Source organism: Ciconia boyciana, chromosome 2, assembly GCF_034638445.1.
Source record: "Ciconia boyciana chromosome 2, ASM3463844v1, whole genome shotgun sequence".
NCBI classification, from domain to species: domain Eukaryota; kingdom Metazoa; phylum Chordata; class Aves; order Ciconiiformes; family Ciconiidae; genus Ciconia; species Ciconia boyciana.
Window position 1 is genome coordinate 130,765,408 of NC_132935.1, and position 17,745 is coordinate 130,783,152.

General features: G+C 37.7%; 1 protein-coding gene across 2 annotated transcripts in view; it reads left to right on the forward strand.

The window, feature by feature from the left end:
• JAZF1 (JAZF zinc finger 1) overlaps positions 1 to 17,745 on the forward strand; it is a 201,325-nt gene that overhangs the window by 69,765 nt on the left and 113,815 nt on the right. The gene's annotated exons all lie outside the window — the stretch shown is intronic.

Sequence of the window (17,745 nt, forward strand, 5' to 3'; positions counted from 1 at the left end):
ATATTTTTGGTAATATTTTTTCTCTGTGTGTGCTTGTTCTGTGTCTGTTATTTCATACACCACCCAAACTTAATCCTATTACTATTTTAAGTATGAATCTCTTTCCACTTGTAGGGTACTTCTGCTTGTACTTGTGCTATCTTGAGAGGAGGAATTTTCTTCTCTCATTCTGTTTGCCTGAAAGCCAAAAATTCAGCAGCATTTGCAACCCTTTTTGCATGAATGTTTCTAAATTATCCCCCCATGGTTTTTTCATTCCCATTAGCAGAGGTGAATGGGCAGGAGGTCATATTTTAGGACCTTAGTAATTTCGTCACATTACTTTAATACTGTTTACAACTGCAATGATTATAAAGACCTCTGTAATTTGTAGGCTGATTTTTCTTCTGCGATTTCACTTGTTTTTGAAATATTACAGCAACTTCTTGTGTAACGTCTAAAACAATTACAATTTCTGTATACGTTAGATACCTAATGTTCAAGCCTGTAGTATTTGTTGTAATCTTTAGTACTTCCAATGTTTCCCTGTAACATAAATTCTTACTTGAAATATTACCTTTAATTTTAACAATATAAGTACAAAATGAGTTCTTGCAGGTTTCTTCGTTTATGCTGCAACTGCACCTGAGCCTTGCAAAATGCTCCTTTTATTCTCTCATTTTGGCTCTTGAGCAGAGACTGCCAAATAGTTCACATTCCTCCTCCATTTGACTGTGTCTGTAAATGGTGTGCAATTGCTCCTAGCTTTCTGCACTCTAGTCCTAGAAGGAAATTCCCTCCCTTCCTGCCCTCTCCTGGATACTGTCAGGACATGGATAACTGTAATATTTGAAATACCAAGCAAATCCGTCCCCTGTTACGGGCTGGAGTGATGGGAGCTGTGATGTTCTTTCAAGACAGGATATCCCATGCCCTTCTTTACTAGCTGATCTGTGTTGTAAGAGGTAAAAACAGTGACCCCTTACATGAATCCCAAGAAGATCCACCTTCCAACTGTAGTTAATTAACAGCTATTGTAAGTCTCTAGACAGTAATACTAGTGGTAACATCTGCAGTAGGGCGGGGTGTGGAACCCCATATTACAGTAGTAAGTCATTAAAAGTTTCTTAGGTATGCTTTGTAACTTTCTAATATGGGGCATTAAAGCAGGAAGAAGGGAAGCATTAAACATGTCTACGCTTGTGATTTAGGGTGAGTTTTGCCCAAAATAAATAAAGCATGCATGTCTTGGGATAATTCTCCTACTCACAAGAAGCAGCATATTCCCGCCTTGTAGAACACCTCCTTTAGTCAAATGATGTTATTTTCAACTGAACCCTGTGGGCTGGCTGGTTGGAATCTCCCTCCTTAATGCTTTGAAGGAAAATGAGACCTGGAACCAGAGAAAATTCTCTTTAATACTTCACAATACACACTTCACTGTTGTGCTTGTAGGTATCTAGCAAACAGAACATAGTTTCTTGCTCTTCATAGTATAACTTACTTAATAACACTTACTGCTTCTGTCCGCATGTTCTAAATTTGGGCAGGGTTTGCAAAATCTAATTATTGCCAGGTTTTTTAATTGTTTCTGTAACTCCATCATGCCTGCTTGCTCTATGTCTGTATTGCTGAGAGTCTCCCAACTAAGAGTTGTTCTTCCAGTCTTTCAAATTGAAGTCTCCACTACTTTGGAAGAGAAAAAAAAATGGAATTAGTAGTTGGGTCAATTTATTTACCTTCAAGTCACAGCATATACTAATAACATACTCTGAACATGCAAAGAGTGATATTCCACATGTTTGGGTTTTACTTTATGTATGGTGGATGACCCAAGGATTTAAGTAGAAATAGGGTAATGTTATGATATTTTTCTAATATTCTGATTTTTATATATGGAGTAGTAATTTATTTCTTCTGTTCCATTACAGTTGCTCGGACTATTTTGAGGCATTGATACACTGATCAGAGTGAAGAGAAGCAATTTAAAATCTGAGCTGTCACATCACTAGGAGGGTCCCCACTAAATTAGCCCCTCTGTTTTGGCCCAATAGAGTTAACATGGAGGGGGTGAACTTCTGCTGAAGTCAGCGCAACTTTACTAGGACAATGTTTTCAGATGTATTACCTAAAATAAGATTTTTATTTTTTTTAATTGCTATTTCTGGTATGCCATGTGTGATCCAGATTAAATAAGTGTTAATTCTTTCATTTTTAAGATTTTCTCCTTTGCTCTGAAATTATCAACAATATTTTAATGAAGCATTAGCATTTATTAGATTTTTTTTTTTTAAATGGTAAGTTTATTTACATGATGCACTTTACTCATGCTATTTTCTGTATTCAGAGAAAAGTGAATGTCTGTTTCTATACAGTATTTTATTCGAAAAAGTATGTTTCTAACTGGTGAAATCTCCCTTTTCCCCATAGGAACTGTAAAACTCCTACACTGTATATAATTGTCCAACACTGAGTAGTCATTGTATGTTTGACATCAACAACTGTTGGCCGTTTTCATATTATTACAGCTGCTCCAACTTCAGATCCTGATATATTTTTTTAAATTCACTTTTAAAATAAAATTCGTAATGAAATATGTTGCCTTTTGATTTCAAGGAGTGTCCTTATTATGTCCTGGTGAGGGGTGTGTGTGTAGAAATATACGTTTAACTTCTGTTGTATTCCTTATGTCCTAATCTCCTCAGTTTCTTCTTTGTTTGGTCCTCTGTTACAGAGTAAAAAAATTACACAATTACATTACAAATTGCACTAAATTCTTGTTTGCTTATGGTTTTCTAGTATATGGAATGTCAAATTCACAGTACAAATGCTAAGGTTTTAGAACTGCTACAGTAGAAAAATATCTTTCTGCAGTCAATATCTTTAAGACATTTCCATCCAGTCTTATTCTATGAATTTTTTGTAATTTGCTGTCTAACCAAGCTTATTAAAAATACTTGCTAAAAAGCTGTGTTTGAATCTTTAATAGATGAACCTTTTAGATTTTTTTAAAGTATCTCTAGTACCTTATGATTTGCAGTAACAGCAATCTCTTGTGAAGACTGTGCAAAATATAAAAATTTGTCTTTCATCATGGAATTAAAATTTCAGTTATGGCAAACAACATTGGTAGCTAATTAATGCTATATTAAATTGATGGTAATACTTCAAGTTACTATCTTTCCCAAGTTGACATTGTGATAGATGACTTTTTGAGATATACATGGTAGCTAAGTGTCAATTCCTGTTGATTTTATTGAGTCTTTGGAATTTAATTAGTGTTGTGTCCTTGAAAATGTCCATAATAAACACTCCCATTCTGTACATGTTTTGCAAAGGAATGTATGGTAGCACTTACACTATGGTAATCCCATGTATAAGAATGGGGCACCTTTAATACCAATGTAGTGATTTCTTTTTAAATTCAGTGACCTTATTCAGGACCTACATTTTGCCATTGTTGATACTAGAATTGGAATAATTGTCAAATGGTCTAAATTTTTTACAGAAAGAGGAAAGTCCACTTTATATTAAAATATAATGTTTCTGGAGATATCAGACAAGTCTTTCTAGGATTACCTGCAAGACAAAGCGTTTATGATTATTGCAGGGTTGTAATAAATTCAACATGTCTGTATCTGCATACATTTTTAAGAAGTTAGGGACTTCTCTGTGGGGGAGTTACAACTGTTACATTTATTCAGCAGTGACTTCCAGCATTAAGTCTAACCAGCTAGATTCTGCATATAACATCTTGGTTTTGTCTTTGGAGTTACTACTGGGAAAAAATGGTTATTTTTTGTCAGATCAGATTCCCTACACAGCTACCCATATACCTACCTCAGCACGTGAGGCAGTCATCTCTGTTGAGGGGAGGAGGTGGTGTAAGATACCTAGATGCTATTAATTCACAGCTAATACAGTGTGGTGGTTTGGAAAAGCTCAAGACTATCTTTTACTTCCACGGGAATGATCACAGATTCTCTTCTTGAATCAATTAAGACCTTAGATTTCCAAACCATTAAGGAAATGCATTGTTGGTATTCGGCAGAAGCATTCACAGGACTGTTGTCTAGGGCTGAAGTGATTGTGGGTGCTATTATTTAACTTCACAGTTCCTGATTTTTTTTAATACCAGAAGAGATAAGGAGCACAGTATTAGGTGAAGTCTAGAGGTTTGATGGAACTAACTTGAATGTGAATTTGGAATAATTTAGATTTCCAAGGCTTGTAATATGTGACCATTGTTAATCACACTAGCAAGCTAGCCATCTTTCAAGGTTGACATGATTTACAGAATTGGTATTAAGCTTTGCTCTATACCAAAGGTAAAGGTGATTTGCCAGCTTCTAGTTAGGATGCTGCTTCTGATTATGCAAGAAATATTTCATATTCTGTGACAGACTAGGGTGAATCATATTTACCATTAGCAAATATTTCTCTCTTAAAAGAAAGAGGAGACCAATAGTACCAGGAAAGAAACCCTGGCAAAACAATGTAAGTGGAAAATGGGATATGAACCAAGATTCAAGGGAAATGCTGGTAATTTAGAGATTAATGTAAATCACCATATCCAAATACGGGTTCCTTGTCCATAAGCTGTATTGGTGCTCTGAAGAAGATTAAAGGAGTCTAATAATGAAATTAGCCCTTTTGCAAGCTGTTTTTCAATATTAGATTACTCTTCCCTTTCTCTTCACTTCTCCTGAAGGTAAAATTTAAAAAGGTTGAACATTTTCGTTTATGAACAGCTAAATTACCATAGGTTACTATTAAGGTTTGATATCAGGCCAAGATTCATTTTTACTTGATGTCTCATGTTTAAGAACAAGAGATGTCTGATGGGCTACCCACTCTTTCTTGAGTGCCTGCCAAATCTTGTATGTCAGCATTCCCTCTGATCTTTTAATGGGGGTTAAAAGGAGAAACCCAAGGTTTTTATTGCAAGTGGGAAGTAGTTTGCAATAGAGAGATTTAGTTTTCTTTTAGTTATTGTAATGATGGTAGTGCATCAAATACCATTTTATTTTTATAGGAGCTTTTTTCTCTTTTTTTTTTTCTTTTTAACTCAAATACGGTAGAGAATAGGAAAAGGGAAACCCCTCAATTTTTGTTAGATAAGGAAATGCTTTAAAAATATTATTTGAAGTATACAAATGAATGTTGGACTGAGCTTCAGGGTTGTTTTGGGATACCACGAAAGGCAACAGTTTGGCACTTTTTAAAAATACCTTTGTTAGCGCTGGGGATGTGTTGTGTGGTATCTGCACCCACAATGGTCACGGGAGCTGTTTGACCCCTTCAGTGGAATGTGCTGGGAAGCAGCCAGTGAACTGCAATGCACATCTCTCTGGCTTTTTCCTCTGTGCTTTCTGTTATGGCAAAATCCTGGGCAAATGAACAGGGCATAGAGGTACTTACTGATAAATTATGCTTTTTTTTCCTATACTACGTAATTGAGACTATAGTCCCCTCAAGGATTTAGCATCTTTTTTAACCTATTAATACTGTTTTCCTTTCTATTAGATTCTCCTTCTGAATAATATTGCTGTTTCATCTGAATTAAATCCTTCAGGTTTGGGTGGTTTTGGTTGGTTTCCCCCCTGCCTAACTATGGGAATTCAGGTCTGTCTTCCATTGTACAATCCTGTCTGTCTTCACTTTCCTTTTTATAGCCGCCTCAGCTATAGCACTAACAGTGCCACCAGGAAGAAAAGCAGACTGCAAGCCTGCAGCTCTTCCTGGGAGCTGTGGAAATCCATGATCTCTTTCTCTGACCAAATGACCTGAAATGTGAGAGAGCTGAAGTTGCTTCTGCAAGTGTGTCTTTCTGTGGAATATAATGGCTATGCTTTGTCAATTCAAAATCCACCTTTTCAGGCAAAAATGTGGGGGTTTTTAGACTACCAGTGAATAGTGGATGACAGTTCACTATGTGCTGTTGGAAAACAGTTACTCACAGCATCAGAATTTATGCAGAGTATGTCAAACAGCAGTTGTTGTCAAAATTGCAATTAAAAAAAACCCCAAACTTTTTTCTTTTTTTCTTTTTCTTTTTTCTTTTTCCTTTTTCCTTTTTGGAAAAAAATAACCTGGAAGTGCTGTTTCCTAAAACTACATATGTATATTCCCCATTCTGGTCCATTTGGCCTTACAATAAGCATGGCAGGTTTCTGAGAATTTTCATGAGCATTTTGCTGTACCTTATTGATCAAACCACTAACGCTGTAGAAAACAGTTCAGATTATGCCATCTCTGGTTAAGCAGTTCAACCTATCCTTTCCATAAAATCTGTGTATTTAGAGGACTGTACCCTTCATAAGGAGCCTGTTCAAAAATCTGTTGGTAGGATCCATTAATCCTACTCATGACTTCAGTGAACCTTATCAGTGCATTGGGTTTTATACCCATATGCTAAAATAATTCTGCCTAAATCTCATGACCTGACTTATTCCAATAAATATGCAATGTAACTTGTAATACAAAAGAACATGGAATGCTGCTTCTGCTGCTGTTTCATTTCAAGGGGTAGAGGGATGGCAAGAAGTTTCAGTAAAAAGCAAACACACTGAATAAAACCTTGGAAATACCTGTGGGGGGCAGCAGTGACTCAGTTCATTCAGGAATGGGGCCATAATTCCCCTAAGGACTACCTTTGTGTCTAGCCAGAGTTTACAGAAAGCACCTTAATTTTTAAAAAATAGCAGAATAAAGAGCAGAGCAACACCGAGATGTTTGGCTCTTGGGAAACCTTGTCTTTTCTCTTGGGCTCTCTAGCTGCTGCTGTGTGCTGGCCTGAGCAAACAGGACTTGGGCATCTTTCACATTTGCCTCCAAGAAGGAGCTGGAATAGCTGCTATGCTACCCTTCCTGCAGCTCTGGTGAAAATAGAGTGATTTTATTTTCAACAGCAGCTGGACTGCTTGAATCTGTTCTGCTGTCAGTGAGCTTGTATGTCTCCCTTTGTTGGTAGATGGCTAGGCAAGACTAATTTGTGTGGATGGAGGAAAAGACAGAAGCTGTATAAAGTGTGCAGATGATGTAATGTGGGTCAAACCCCTGCAGAAAGAGGTGTCAGAGATGTAATGTTGATTTTATGTGCCATAGTTGGGTTTGGCTTTTTTTTTTTTTTGGATGCAGTTCCCATTGTACAAAGTTGGGAGGAGGAGATGCCTAATTTTTAATACGAGCAGTTTACAACCATTCACAGTTAAACAGTTTATAGGATTCTTGGTAACAAAAGGTGGTCTAATTATAGAGGAAAGGAAAACAATATAGTGAGGATATTTACAATGTGCGACCTATTTGAATTATGATCTTGTTAACTATGCAAAAATGACAAAAACCAGAACCATCCCAGTGAATTAAATGTTTAGCCTTTCATTAATGAACTTTTTTAATATAGAAGATATGGAGGAGGTTAATTTTTTTCCCTTTAACATCAAAAGAAGCTTGCACTTTGGGTGAACCTGTACTTTCTTAAGATTCAGCGCACTAGACTTCAAACTGGAAAAAAAATGACAATATTTTTTCTTTACAACTAGCCTGCACTAGAGTGTTTAGTTTCTGCCAGTAAATCACATGCCAGGGTTTCTACTGCCCTTTTAAATCAATTGAAGGTGTGATTCCTTTCCCTGTGATTTTTGTTTAACTTCTCTTTTGTAGTTGATCTTAATTGTTCTTATTTGCAGGCTTTAAATGTTGATGGACTGTGTCATTTATAACCCTTTTTCATTGCACAATGACCTTCATAGGGAAATTTCATATATGTTTTCCTTGGGCTTTGGTGGTGTTCTTGTTTTATGCACGTAAGCGAAACTGGTAATAAAAATTAGTACCCAGAAGTATGGCTTTCTGATTAAAGCAATGTTATAAAAAAATCTGGTTGCACTATAGATAGAAACATTTCAAAATGTTTTGCAAACCTACACTGAAACACAGATTGTCAAATGTAATGTCCCCAGTGAATGAAATTTTGGATTTTTTCTGGACAAAAGCAACCAACTGTGAATATTGCCCCTAGACTAACACTTCACATAATCTCAGTTGCAGTACTTCTACCCATTGTATCTTCTTGCTGGTGTGCTTGGTGGGAAGAGTTGTACCCTGTACAAACTGAGGTGCAAAGAAACCCCATGTCCCCTGTTAGAGGATTTATTGGTCACCCTGTGAAGATAAATGAGTTTCACCCAAGATATCCTGTCTCTGCCATGAAGCTGCTGCCGAACTTACAAGGCGGCAGGAGTGTGAAGAGGTGATGGAGAGAGAGGAATGGTGTTTGCTACAGACAGTGATAGCAGTGTGTAATAAAGTTAAGGTAGCTTTAGATGTGCTCAGCTCAAGTGTAGTAACAGCAGTGTACCCATGTCAGCATGTGGCTGGGCACAGGCTGCAGAAATGTAGAACAAAGCAGAGTAAATTAGATTTAATCTCCAGGGTAGTTACAACCGTCTTCACATTGTCTCTTAGATTAAATTAGACATGGAAGTCCAGAACTAATGGTTTGCTCTGATTATTTTCAGTAGCAGTGGTCAAAAACACTACTTCTGTATGTTCTTGCTTATTTGCCTTAGTCAAAGTTGATCTGCCCTTTTTGAAAGGATATGAGATAGGTAAGCATGACAGTCCTTCTTTTTTTTTTTGGCCCCATTCACTCCATGCAATTTTTGAATTGCAGACTTTCTGGCATATAAGGGAGATCATGTGAAAGCTTTAGCACTTGGGCTGGGATGTTGTAACCAGTGCAAATTTGCCCTCCTTGCTGAAGGTTGATAACATCAGCAACTCATCTCCGGGAACAAGATGACCCTCTTCCCCTCTTGGAAAGATGCAGCTCAACAGTTTGAAGTTAGAAAAACACGAACTAATTTGGGTTTAGCTAATTTATGGCTGTACTAGAACAGAACTTTCTCATCTTAGTTCTTCCTTGCTGTACTTTTGAGAAGCCTGTTCCAACCTATTTTGGCGAGGATGACATTAGCTGACTGTTTGTGTTCTCTGGGTTTTGTTTGTTTTCTATTTTTTAGGAAGCAAGGCAAATCACATGCTTTATCACTGCTTTTCTTTTTCTCCTTCTACTTCCAACTTTTAAATACATTTTAAATCAGGGTTTCAACCAACCCTCATTCAAGAGTAGAAATATCAGAGATGTATCATTCCCTTAAGTTGCATTTTAAAACATAAATTTAAAAAAAAGAGGGGGGGGGGGGTAAAGGAGAGAGATACTATTTTTCTGGATGAAGAAACCATAGGAGAAAGGAAAAGATAGTGGCATAAGCCTCATTGTATACCAGAGAATTTGAGAGGAGAAAAGCCCCTGTGGTACAAAGGAATTGGGGATTCTTCTTTTACTTCTAGTGTTCACAAAAGTCCTTGAGCTTTGCATTTGTATTTTCCTCATGGCTGCTGTTACAGCTCTAGTATGAGCAATGGCTTCTAGGTGGCCACTCCAAATAAAATCCTCACCAGTTTCTCTTTGAGGAAATTCTGTGCACTGCCTGAGAGTAAATCAGATTGTAAACATTATGCTTTTGATGCTGGATTTCAAGTGAAAGTATCATTGCTAGCAGAAGTCCAGTACAAAAAAGCAGAAATGGACTATATAGGCTGCACATTATAAATAAGTGTTTCTGTCCCACCGCTTAAAGGGATGGCTGCTTTCTCATGTATTAAACAGAGTGACTTCTGACAGTAATTTGGAAGAATGTATCCAAAAGTGATAGAGATGTGTTCTTTGGTGGTATGTGAGCTAAGTGGTGAAGAGGCTGCAGTGTTTTCTGTTGGGTATGAATGCTGTCAGTAAGTGCTGAGAGAGAGCCCTTTTTTTTAGGTAGCAAAATACTATTTCAGTGCCCAGTACTGCAGCATGACATGCAGAGTTAGTCTATTTTTATTGCACTAATAAACAGAGCTTTGTCCTCCTATGGCTGTTGGTGCTGCTTCTAAACTTAATCAGAAGATATCCTTTCGGGCTAAAGGGGAAATTAAGGATTTGGATGCTGCTGATCCATAAACTGGTATTGCATTTCCTGTTGAATAATCTCCAGGTTTATCTGTGTTTAAAAGGAAAAAAGCTAGCCTGCTGTTCTGTCACAGAGCAGGTTAGAGGGCAGTATGAGGAAACTCCATTTGATCCCTCTGCTCCCCCCCATTCTCTCTGTTCAGTAGCTCCACTGTCCCCTGTTCTCCCTTTTTCTGAGGGAAAATGTGAGCATGTTATATGTGAAAATACTATGCTCCAAGGATGCAGCCAGTAGTGCCAGCAGTTCAGCAAAGCTGAACTAACATATTTGGCTCATAATAGCATTTTCTTCTATAATGTTGTCTCACTCCATCCACACTCTCATAAATTAAGATTGTTTTGAATGAGATAGCTATCATTTATGACCTTTTTGAGGTAGGGCAAATACAAGAAGTTTGTCCTAGCTGTTTAGAATGGGCAGATTAAGGTTGAACCATGGTCTTCTAATTTCCACACTAGTCCTGTCTCACTGGATGGTCTTTTTCTTATCTTCCTTGTACTGCTGCACTTTCTTTCATGCTGACATCTTTATTTTGCATTCTGCTGAGAGACGGTAATGATGAGGATTGCATCATATGATTTATAAAAGGTCATTTCACCCCAGCTAAGAGACTTTACTGTCCATGAATTGTTGTTTCCAGACTCAGGAGAATGACTTAATTGACCAGACATGGAAATGGCCATTAGTCTTTGTCCTAAACAGACTTATCTAGACCACAAGGCTGGATTTTGTTTGACAGTAGCCAAAACCATAAAGGTTTACACTGTGGGAGTGAGGTTGCTAGAAGGATCTGAAGCATCTCTGATGAACTAACTAACTTAAAGCTTCAGTGCTTGGCAAACAGCTACTCATCAGTAGTTCTGACTGGAAAAATCCTATGGAGGAATGTAATAAATCATCAAAATTAAATATGTTTTAATCAGATTTCTAATGAAAACCATAGAGGTTCATTCATGTGTATTGCATAGTAGAGTGGTTCTCTGCAATGGTCTTCTTACAAGCACTTTGCTATTGAAGAACATTGCAGAAATCAGTATATAGCAAAACACCGTAAGATGCAAGAAACCCTGATTTGTTCTGAATAGTTCATTTAAAAATCACTTAAAACGGTAGTACGTGTCGTAGATCTTGAAGTATTGTGTGTTAAAGAAACAACTGAATGTAGTTTTAATTGTGCTCTGCCTCAGATTCTTAATTCAGAACATAAAGGAGTTTGCCTGAAGAGTTAGGTGGAATAATTAGTCTTCCAGGTAATTTTATTTTAAATGCTGCCTCATATGGTGCTGGTGATATTATATTAGATAGAGTCCTAATGGAGAACCTTTTATGGGACTCAAATTTTTACTGTGAGGTCTTGTACTTAACCTCAGGATCTGAATTGTTGAAGCATTAACACGATTGCTTTCCCAAAATGTTGATTAGGTATTAGATTTGGAAAGAAGAAGAAAGCAGTGAAACAGAGCTTAATTATAATTCACTCTGCTGCATCTTCATATTGCAATTTCATTGTTTCGCTAGCTCTTTGTCACTGTGGTCTGCTGGAAAAGACAAGACCTGAATTTTAAAACTCAAGTCATGATCCCTCTTCTCCTACAGCTTTTATCATCTATTTAAGGGTGTGAAAAAGAGATTGGTATTTTTTCCTTAGTGTATTGCTCCTAAAGCTGAAATGTTAAGCAAGAGAAGCGAGATGGAAAAAACCTGCTATGGCTTGTAGCATAAATACCCTATAACCTTTCACACAGCCTAGGTGTTCAGCTTCCCCCCTTTCCCCCAGTCTATTCTGTAATTGTTCTTTGGTGTCTCGGTAACAATCTGGTGGCTTCCCATGTCATTCTATAACCTAACACAGCTGGAAGCATGCTGGGGCTATTAGAAATCATACACAGCTTCATAACCTTGGCCCATATGTCATGAGTGTTTGTCCCCCATCAGTAGTTTCACATTCCAGCACCAAAAGGCTTAATTATTACAAATGATTTGCAACAAGTAGCAGTTTTGTCATTAGATATTTGCCCTGTAATTACAGGAAGTAGATCAGGTGTATGAGAACAGCAAGAGAAAGTGACTGAAAACATGTAATAGCTGGAACAATTTCTCAATTTTACTGTGGGTGAACATTCTGTTCTGTTTGCCTTTAAAACCAGGAAGAGCGGTCTTGCTGCATTTGCACCAGGAATGAAATGCTACTGTGTGCGCACTCCTAGCAATGGAGGCTTCCATTGTACAGCAAATGTACTGAAAAGCGTCCCCAGGACGGCAGTCATGCTGCTGCAAGGATGCTTAGGAAATAAGAGGCTGCCAGAGCAGGCTATTACTGGCTTTAAGGTTTTGAATGTTGCTCCTTTTGTCTTTACAGTTATACTGCAATAGGTCATGGGGGAGTAGAAGAGGGGAAGCCATGTCAGGGTCAAGTCACCATTGCTTCTACATTCTCTACAAAGCTTATGGCTAGAGGAATTAATAAACCATGGAGGTGGTAACATGCTAAGCATTTTTTTTCCTTTTTTTTTTTTTTTTTTTTAATAAAATGTATGCACACATTTAATTTCAGTAAATCTTACCCGGCCCTTCCTGGAAGATGACAGCAGTTGGTTAGTTTCTTAGGTTCACTAGGAATGAAAGTTAAAGACCACTGTATTGCCTTCTAATAGCTTTTGAATGTGTTGGCAGGTATACACTACAATTCAACTGTGGGGTTGAAATCTCAAAGATAGTAAGTTTCCAGAAACTTTGTGCAGACTTTGGGGGTGGGGGATGTTACTGCCTCTGCAGACTAAGTGACAGGGAGAACTGTTGAGTTTCCCTTTATTTGGCAGTCAGTTGGTGTGCATGGACCTCAAACAGGGCTGTTTCTGCCTGGCCAGTAACAGCTGTAGAGTTGCGTATTTAAAGCAGTAGGATGTCGTGGGGATCTGTGTGGAAGCTGAGGATAGCATATTCATGAGGGATTTAGAGTGCAGGCGTTGGAACTGGCAGGGAAGAGTCTGAGGTACTGACAGTAGAGGTACTTACTCTGGAAGGTAGGGTGGCCACTGAAGTGGAGACAGAAGGTATAAGTGACATACAACAAATCCAGTGGAAAATGGTTTGGTTTTTCCTCATGTTCACAAAACAGTTGATCTTCTAAGCGGAGTTTTGGGATAAAGTCATGTAAGTTCAGGTCAGAGAAGTTTTATTCTAGAAAGACCACTCTAGAAGTAGCTGTGGAGGTATTTTTGAGACATTATGATGAATGAATGCATGATTTGGTCTCTGAAGCAAAAAGTGGAGGACACATTAGTGAATTTAAAGTGCTATGAGATTCTGCTATTGAGGGATACAACTATGCTGCTCAGATTTGGTACAGTACTGGGAAACAAATCATGGTGCTCTTCTCATATAATTGCTGGAGGTCTGCAAAGTGAGATTACTGGTCATAGTCTTTCTTAAACAATAATAGAGCTATTGCTTTTCGATTTACAGTTCCCTGGTTCAAATTCTTGTAGAATTAGATAGCTCATCCTCTAAAACATTCCTAGGTTACAAGTAAGTTGCTAAATTGTTGCTGTTTAATTAGTTTTGTATGAGAGAATTTGCAAAACAGTCTCTTGAGAACTGCTGGAGTACGGTCACAGAAGAGCTGAACCCATTAGGTTTAGCCCAGGTTTATGAGAGTTCATGGGGGTAAGGAGCAGTTGTTACTATGAATGCATTTGTCAACTTCATAAAGTTTGTAATTACAAGTGGCATTTCTTAGCTTGTTGATATCTGAAAAGAGATATTTTTTGTGACGCCTGTAGCTGGAGAGTTCAGGGTAGGGGAAAGTAACCCACTTGATTAAAACCTGCTGTGCTAATTGTTTCACTCTCAGAGAAAAATACATTAATGTTTTACTTGAAAATATTTCCTTTAAAAATGCTAACTTTCAGAGGAATGTTGGATGACTTTAAATAAATAAATAAAACTGAGCTGTGATAATTACATCTCTATTTGGCTCTTGAGTGCATGTATTGCAGTTTAAAATGGCTACAAATTGAATCTGAGCAACTTTTAGCTTTGCTTATGGTAATAACTGCATCTTATTCCTTCAGAACTTTTATGCAGCTGGTTTAAATAAAATAAATGCAGATTTCCTTTAATAGCCTTCCAGTGTATTTAACTACTGTTAGACTTTTCTGAGGCTTCTTGATGTGAAGTTCCCTTGCACCATCATTAATATAATTGCAACAGGGAATTACTGTATTTAGTGCTCCCTAAATTGTTTTAATAGGTTTGGAGTATGTGTTTGTTCTTCTTGAAACTCCATTTGAATTTCTAACTTCCTTGGGCACCTGAAGAGAGACTTAATAACTGTGCAAGTCTCCTGAGGCATGATCCCAAGCTGATACAAATGCACTTGCTGACTTTGAGTTTCAAACCAGACTGCTGTGAGAGAGTTCATTTTTAAGCTGACAGCTTTGCTAGCATTTTTATGTGTGTCATGGTAACAGGTATGAGATTACTTAGACTGGAAACAGAGACCTTACTCATCTCTTATCATAGCTTTACTCCTGTTACATCTTCTCTGGGAAATAAATGTTTGTATTATTCTATCCTGTGTCACGTAATACATCAGAATAAAATATATACATTTACCTTGATAGTATAATGGTTGTCTTGAGTCTGTTACAACTCAACCTGAAAAACATGAAATGTTGTAATGCTAGTGGACGAGGAGAGGGGAGTGAACAAAGGGATCTCAGAGTGAAAGACAGAAGTTGTTGTTGTTGTCTCTGTGGCTTGTACAGCATATGTCTAATTTAATTTCTCCTTTGTCTGTCTTCCCCTGTGTCCTTTTAATAATTGTCTGCCTTGATTCAATTTGGAGTCTTGAGCTCTGATGTGGAACAATGTTTTTGAAAGAAATGCTGGCAAGAAAATTACAGCTCTTTGTCCGAGAATGTGACTACTTTGGAAATCACGATAATTTTAGCCTTGGGCACCATATAATGTATTTATGTAACTATATTATTTTCTCAGAGATGAAACCATAGTTCCTTTATACATGTACTGAGAAGCATCATGTTGTGTCTGTGATGTGGCTCCTAGATCCATTAAATTACAACTATGTGGCTTATAATGTGTATTTCTCTGTAATCTGTGTAGAACAGATTATTTGGCTCCCCCTAAGAATATCTTGTACAGATGGTGGGTTATCTCTCCATCATGATTCTTAAAAATGAAGTCTGTTGAGCATCCTAAAAGGTTTTCTCATTCCTAAGAAGGAGAGCAGATGGTGTTTGTAGAACTGGTTGTGTTTGCTCATTGCTTAATTCTCCAACTCAGGTATGTAAGGCATTAATCTTAAAAGAAACCCCGTATAAAAGAGAAAAACTATTTCATGTGGTATTACCTCTAGATGACTTTGGAGAAGGGCTAATTAAGTTCTTTCATATGTAAAACTTACTAAATATATATATCAAATCACAAGTTATGAAGAACTACAGATAAGTTTTTTTTCTCAATAGTCTTTTGCATTACAGTGGAATTCAGTGGAATATATGTGGGGAAAGTAGGGGGAAGAGTGTGAAAATAAAATCCAGAAAAAAATGACCAGCTACGTAGAGTAGCATCTGACATTTTCTGTTAACACAACTCAGAATGTTGTCACTTACTCCCTAACATTACGTTTTCCTAAAGAAGTTACCTTTGGGACATACTCTAGCATCTCTAGGTCTGTATCATAGATCTGCCTTTTGAAATGTAACAAAGAAAAATGGCTAATCACTTGAACAATCTTCATCTCATTTTGCTGTGTTCATTAAAACAATTTTTTGCTCCAAAGTGTTAAACTCTATGTTTCAAAAGCTGATTAACAAAGCACCTAAGTGTTTATGTTGTCAAAACATCGTAACCAGATTCCATTGCTAATCCCATGAAAAACTGGAAGTGCATTTTTTCTGATGCTTCCCAACGACTTCTGTAGTTGAAGACACTTTGTATCAGTTGGGTTCACATTGATTCTTAGCACTGTCAAATTAGTACACATTTTTAAAGGTAATAAAAATCATTAAAATACCTCATTGCTGTCTCCCTATCTTGATGATGTATTTATCTTCATCCTTCTTCTAAAATACTATGCAGTCATTGTGCACACAGCTAAAACATGCACACACCTAAAACATGCTGTCACCATGCAGACATCCTTTCTAGTGGTCTCCAAGGAGTGCCACTACGTCGGTGCTCTCCTGTCTCCCAAACAACGTCCAGTGCAAATAGAGATTGCTGGAACATACCCATTCATGTTTATAAAGAGAACAAGCGAGCTGAAATGAGGTGTTGTTTATACGGCATTTTTTGCCTATGTGGAAGTAAGGCCTGTGTTGTGTGGATGTGGAGTGGGACATACATGGTAAGATGTCTAATGGAAAACAGATCAATGCCCCTAATAGTGAAAATTCCAGTAATGAACCTTTCTGAAAGAACATAATCAATCGCAGTGAAAACACTTCTTTCATCTAGGGTGTGTGGTCTTGCAACTTCCACAGCTGCTTGTTTTCTGAGCCACTGGTAAAGCAATGCAAAGTGGGACCACTCTGCATACATCTGTCCTCTGGTTTTATGTGAAACAGTTGCGATCTGATTGTTTGTTGACAGCAGGTATTTCCATCTTTGCAATGATTCATGAAACCCTGTGGTTCTATACTGAGAGCCTTAAGACAAACCATTTAAACTCAAAAATGCTTTGCTGAAAGATGTCATAATCCTTTACTGAAAGGTATAAGGCCATGGCAGGAGTTTAGGCAGCTGTGGCGTGCTATCGTGAACCACATGGAGCGGTTGAATATATGGCCTTTCTCACTTCCACAGAAGTGGTTCTGTTGAATACGTAGGAAGTGGAAAACGAGGAGAAAGTATGAAAGTGGAACAAAACGTAACACTTTGTGCAAAAATCAAGGTCGTGATAGCTGATGAGCTCACACAATTTATGGGCATACTGGTGTATCTCAGTGCTTGTATTAGCCCGCTGTTATCCCTGATGATAATTTCTTTGACATTATTTTGTTGGGCTACTGGTTTCCTGTTCCTTAATAATGACATGCTCTTATTTTCATGCAAGTTCTCATGTCCATCACCTTTCACTGTGCAATCACTTAGCACAAATGTAAGCAGACATAAAAATTTTAACTTTCATCTTAGTTGAAACTTTGAGTGAATTCCGACTCAGAAGGAAGCTTGTTCTCAGAGGCACTGCCACCCTTGTCCTCTCTTAGCCACAATGTATTATGCATCAGAGGTCTTGTTTTTGCCTCATGAACTTTTCACAGAGCAAATTACCATTTATCTGAGGCTTCGTAGGGTACAGTTCCTGCACACTTCATTTTATCCTGGCTGATAAACTCAGTAATGACAAATTAATTTCTTCCATTTTTGACTGCTTCGCTGGAGAGGTCTGACCCCAGAGTCCTTTTGCATGACAGCAGTAATATTTTGAAAAGTAAAGTCTCTGCTCTGTTTCTGTAGCTGTGGCCCAGTGCAGTCTACCTATTTTCCACTATGGCAGCTATTTCAAGAGTTGAACTTTTACTACATTATTACCAATATGCTACGGTGCTGCCTGGCTTGCAGTTTGTGGAAGGCACTGCCTCATTTCACAGGGGAGCTTACATCTGTCTGCCACTACTGCCGTGATTATTTCAGAGAGTGGGAGCATCTGATAAGAGCATTCTCTAACTTCACTTTCTGTGTTCTTCTGCCAGTGCTGTCATCATGGCTTGACAGC